Source organism: Pteropus alecto, unplaced genomic scaffold (genome assembly GCF_000325575.1).
Source record: "Pteropus alecto unplaced genomic scaffold, ASM32557v1 scaffold35, whole genome shotgun sequence".
NCBI classification, from domain to species: Eukaryota; Metazoa; Chordata; class Mammalia; order Chiroptera; family Pteropodidae; genus Pteropus; species Pteropus alecto.
Window position 1 is genome coordinate 9,210,804 of NW_006437828.1, and position 5,925 is coordinate 9,216,728.

Here is a 5,925-nt window from a genome sequence, read left to right on the forward strand (position 1 = left end):
GTGTTAAGTTGGAAGTTGCATGAGATCCAGACCCCTATTTCCCAACATCTTTCTGTTTTGCCTCTTCTCCAGTGAGGCCTCTCAGCACCGGGTCAAGTCCAAATGCAACTTTACTCTTGTTCGCCCTGAGAATTCAGGCTTGTCTGATGGTATGACCTAGAACTTTAGAGACTAGTTTATTGCCAGGCATACTGTGGCCCCAAAACTGTAGATTGAAGCTTTATAGAGACTTTTAAGTGAACTCTGTGCCTTTTAGCAATCATCTTCAACAGAGAATGCCAGGTCTATGAGTTTGGAGGTTCAGCGGCATACCTCGGGGAGGCGCTGGACAGCGCGGTCTCCAAGTGTGTGAGCAAAGGCTCCTGGAATCTCTTAACACCAGGCACTTAAGAGGAGCCCAGCTGAAGCTTGGGATTTGGCTGGAAAAGCCTGCAGACTTGCTGAGACAATTCCTTCTAGCCAAAAAAAAAAGGATGCTAGTTTGAGTAACTGGGCAAACGGCTGGATCTACAGTCATCATTACACCAGAATTCTTGCAGAACCGAGCAGTGCTGTGGCAGAGAAACCTTAGGGGCAAACTCAGCTCTGCCCAGGGCTCGTGCACTGCTCCAGGCTCAAGTCATGCCTGAAATTCTCTTCACTTGGGAGTTAGATCATTTAGTTATGACTGGCCAGCAAAACGCCAATGTGCCATTGAATTAGAACCATTTTTCACATAGACCTATGTCTCCCCTATTTTTACTCAGAAAGAAAAAAATTGCCATCCAAACTGACACCGACAATTTTAAATGATGTGTAAACATTCAGAGTTTTATAGCCCTAGGAGATCACTTCTTCCTAGGATGTCGTCCAGACTCACCGATGTCCTGAAAATCTCTAGCTGTGGGGTTCTGTCCAATGAACTAAGAAACCAGAGTTCGGTTTTTAACGGACCTCAGCTGACCACTTACCTGACTATAAACGTAACAACAAAAACAAAAACTAATTTGCAGAGCTGCATTATCCACGAGGCTTGGTAAAGTCAGTGTCTGTCCTCTCTAGCTTTTCGAGACCACTAGAAAATGTTTGGGACCTGAAACAAAAATTATTGGCTCTAAGATAAGAAAAGAAAATGGAAAATTTGGAGAAAAGACTGTTTAAATATCTAGGAAATGTAGTCACCCGCAGTTCTACTCAACTTTCAGAGCTGCATTCGAACTATGTTTAATGTACGCTGTGAGGGTTTTTTTAATAGATTCTGATATATCGTGAAGTGGGCCCTTCAAAAGTTCCTGGCGCCCATGAGGGTCGTTAAATGGCCCAACTAAATTTGTAATAAAAGGTTTCCAAACCAAGCCACAATGTATATTTATTTTACTTTGGTTAGAAGGGTTTTTGGTTAACTTTATTATAAGTGGATCAGCATCCAAAAAAAGAAAAACAAAATTCTTTTTCAAAAAGAAAGCTTTAAATCCTAAATTTCATTTTCCTAATTACAGGCCAAACATGATTATACTTTGAAAGAGTTAACTTATTTAGATGAAATTCGATATATGGGGACAAATGAACGGATTCTAACCGAAAATTCAGACTAATCATTCAGAAATAAAATCCTTTAATTGTATGCAGATGCCTCGGTATTTTTCATTATTAGCTAATAGCTGTGGAGTGAATCGATATTATTCTCCCAGATAGCAGATAAAGCCAAGAAACAGAGAAATGGAATAATCATTTCATGATTAGACAGTAGTAACTTCTCTGGAATGAAGAAGGAATTTGAATTTCAGAGTTCTGAGTTACGCTGCTGCTGCCTCATCCCAGAGAAAGCCATTCCGTGACATTCTGGAGCCTCGAGAAGTGACAGACTCTGGTTTGAAATGAACTGTGTCATTTGTGGGTTTCTACTGCTTTCCTTGCCTTTCCCAGCAAAATGGAGTCAAGCTTAGGCGAATAGTCCCCATGGAATCGTGTGGAGAAACACTTCCCCGAAAAAGTAACTTAAAGCTCTCCAAAAAGGATATGTTGGTATTATGTTCACCCAGGTGTTCTTGAGCTCTGAAAGTCCCCCAAATAATAACGATTCACTGGGAAATGTCATCAAAAAGGTTTTTGTGCCAAGCTCTGCACGTTGATAATTTGTGTCTTTCTGCAAAGGAAGAATAAAGGACTTCATCTGGTATCTGACCAGACCACTAATTCGTTTACAGCCTTCGGAATTCACTCATTGTCTTTGCTGGAGATGGGGCAAAATGAATGTTTCCTACAGCGTTAGCAGGATGACAGCACCAGATTGAGTTTCTGGTCCACGGTGGCAAAATGTTAGGAACTTGGTGAGAGAGATTAGGGAGTCACACTCTGTTCAGGTAACTTTATTTAATATCTCTACTACGTCCTTGATCTGACTTTGACCGGGTCTAATGTGCCAGAGAATGACATAATACAAATGCTAGTTAAAGTTATCTTACGCAATTATTTAAGACTGACTTTGTCCTTGTCTAATCAAGGGCAGCCACGTCTTCCCTTGCAGCGTGATTTGCCTTCGTGCAAGCGTGGCAGTCGATACAGCCCGTCAAGGTCAGGGAAGGGCATGGTTTCCATCCTCAGTCAGAGTCTACCTGCCACCGACACTTAAGCCAAAGAGAAATGCAGAGCTAACTCTGTCAGCCATTAGGAAGTGTGATCAATTAGACAACATCCTTTCTAGACCCTGTCTTCACTCCGCCTGGCCTGAGGAGTCACGGTTCGTGAGGCTCGTATGCTTATTCATTCTTCGATGAACGTTTATTAAACATCTATTATGTTTACATTCTGCACCGGTCATTGCCATACACTGACACGAGAGAAAGTGCCTGCTCCTTTGGGGCCTGCGGTCTAGTGCAGAGACAGACATTAAACACATTATCGCAAGAATAAACAGACTTACGAACCGAAATAAGTATCAAGGAAAAGTACATGGCGATTTGAGTGACAAGTGAACCCAGTGGTGGTAGTAGAGAAGGCGCTCTAAAAATGTAACAGGTGAGCTGTGAAACACAGAATTCTTGCCTTACCTGTAATGAACTGAGGAATTGATATGAGCCGCTGCCTATTTGGGGCTCATGCGAAGGAGCAAGTATTTAGTGAGTTCTTTTTTCTATCTTCTCCCTTTTTATTGGAGAAATTCACCGCTTTTTCAGATGCCTCTCAGAAAATGCTGTTTTATCCATCAATTGATTGGATTTTAAGGACCAAGCCCTACCTGCAAATAGACCTATAGGGGCCGCAGAGGGATGTCCTTATTACGTTTGTGCTTTTGGTTTGAGACGAGCAGGAGGTATGCGGGGCTCGGCTGGTATGTGTACGACAGCCCCCCGCTGCTCCCTAGGGGTGCAGAGATCTGTCCACCGTGGGAGCTTCACTAAGGTTCAGGAACTTGATGACAAAACGCCGCTCCTCCTGCGGTGCAGCTGCCTTTCGAAGCATTTCCACTGCACTTGTCTCCCCGGATTCTTTGGCACCTAGAAGGTTTGACAGCGTGGCCGTGCCCTATGACCCTACTTGCAATTCACAGATTCGGGAATTAAAGATGAATCTGTCGGTAGAAAACACCCAGGCTCTGTGATGAGGCGGACCTCAATTCAGTCCCAGCTCTCGCGCGAGTTCACAAACCTGAGCCTCGCTTCTTAACTACAGAACGGAGCTACCTGGCGTCCGTCCTAGCTGCTAGGCACGGTGGGTCCAGACCGCTTAGCATGGAGTCTGGCATAGGGTGAGATTTCAACACACGGAAGCAATCATCGGTAGTCACATCTTTGGCTCCCGACTCGCTGTATTGGTTTTATGTGTTCATATCCTGCCCCCAGAACACGTAAGACCCCCAAGTCGATTGAGTTGCAGGAGTGTAAATAAGGCTATTGATGAATTTTCCCAAACCTATCTTGATCCTTTACAATTTTTATTCACCTATATCTGCCCACAGGACACTGCGGCTGAGTCTGTCCTTTTTGGAGTGGTGCCCCCAGCCTCTGGTACAGTGACTGGTGGTACTCAGTAAATGTTTCTCGAATTCACGAGCCTAATCTTCCTTTCTCCCATTCTCTTTCAGAGGCCGCAAGAAGAGAAATATCCTGTGGGACCATGGCTGTTGGCACTGTTTGTTTTTGTTGTCTGTGGCTCAGGTATGGGATTTTCGCTGGCCTTATGTCCCATGTTCTCCTCTTTCCTTCAGAAACACATGTTTTATTCACAAGGTAAATAGACAAGAAATATATTAGTCTGGGATTCAAGCTAATCACCACCTGAAGACTTAATCTTAATGGGTTTTCATTGAGTTTCTGTTCCAGCAGACCAAATACGAATAGAGACAGGACTGATATACTATCAAATTATAATCATAAAGTGATTACGTGGAGCAATTAAATCGGTTATAGATACTGTAGGGTTCAGTTAAACCTGCACTGAAGACACAGCCTAAGGCAGGCATTTAGAACGGAGAGTGGAGCACCTGTCTGGCTGAGATAAACCCACATTCCAGAGAGAGAGAGAGAGGTTCATTGCCTTAAAAGGAAGCGTTCCAGTGCTTCTGGATAGAACTGAGCCTTTGACCCGAGACTCCAGGTACCATTGATACTGCAAGGTGACAGATTCAGAGAGCTTTACTTACAGTGACGTGCAAACTCACACATACAAAGAGGAGACTTGAGCAAAAGGATCACGCAGTCCCTTCTAGTCGAATTTTGTCATTGGGACTCTGGACATAATAATTCCGGGTCCCCATGGGTTGGGTCTCTGAAATACTGGCAAGTGGAGGTCATTTCTAGCAGCAAGGTAGACTTTCGGAGGGTCCCGTCTCCATCACCTCCCTGCTGCTGAGGGCGAGGAAGACCTAGGCCTCCCACAAAGGGGTCATTCTGCCCCAATGGCAAGAGACACCCGTGACTAAAGATAGAGCAGTGCCTCTGACCTTCAAGAAACCACCCTCCAAGAAAATGAAAACTTTTAGGAGGACGGAGGGACCTGAAAGACGTGACATGGTTGTCGCTTGAGGCTCGAATATGTTGAAGATGATTTGGCATTCCAAGACGAGGAGACGTTCCGCTCAAACAGAACTGGGCCCCGTTCTCAAAGCTGTGTCCTCAAAGGGCATCTTTTGCCCCCTACGGGGGGTCCCTCGTCTTTAACAGAGTTTCCTCGTCCTCTGCTGGAATACTTCTGAGGGCGGAGTGCTCACTCCTTCAAAAAGCCATCCCATTTCTGTACAGGTCTAACAACTCGACTAGAAACATCTCCCCTCTTTTGAGCTACACTGTGCCGTCTGCTCGATAATTCAGGGTGGACTCCTAAAGTCATACAGCATGGACCCATTCTCTTCTGAATACCTTGAATCTTTGGGTATTTTACAGATGACCGTGTAGTGGTTCCTTCCACAAACTAAACTTCCCCAGTCTCTCAACCTGGCCCCATAAGATGTGGGTTCTAGATGCCTCTTCTGGATACACTCTATGACTCTCTTAAAGAATAGCATTTGCAACTGCAGAAGTTGGTCTGGAGTGGTGTGAATGCTGCAGAGGTAGCAGGATTGTCACTGCCCTTGGTCTCATCTCACCACTGTGCTTCTGTTAATCTGTCCCGGTTTGCAGTTTATTTTGAACAGTCACAGCTCATTCTAGACTCACATCGAGCTAATGGCCAGCCAGGACCCACCAAGCTCTTCTTCACATAAACTTCCTGCAAGCTTCAGAGATGCAGCTGCTCGCCTCCTATCCAAAGCCATCCCTTCTCCCCGTCACACGTTTTTTTTTTTTTTCATAGCCCTTCTCGACATTTGAAATTATTTAGTTTGCTTACTTATTATTCGTTTCTCTCTACTAGGATAGACACTCGGAGAAGGTGGTGCTTGTTTTCCACTAAATTCGTACATCCTAGTATAGTATTTAGCATATAAGGAGTGCTCAGGAAGGAAGGAAG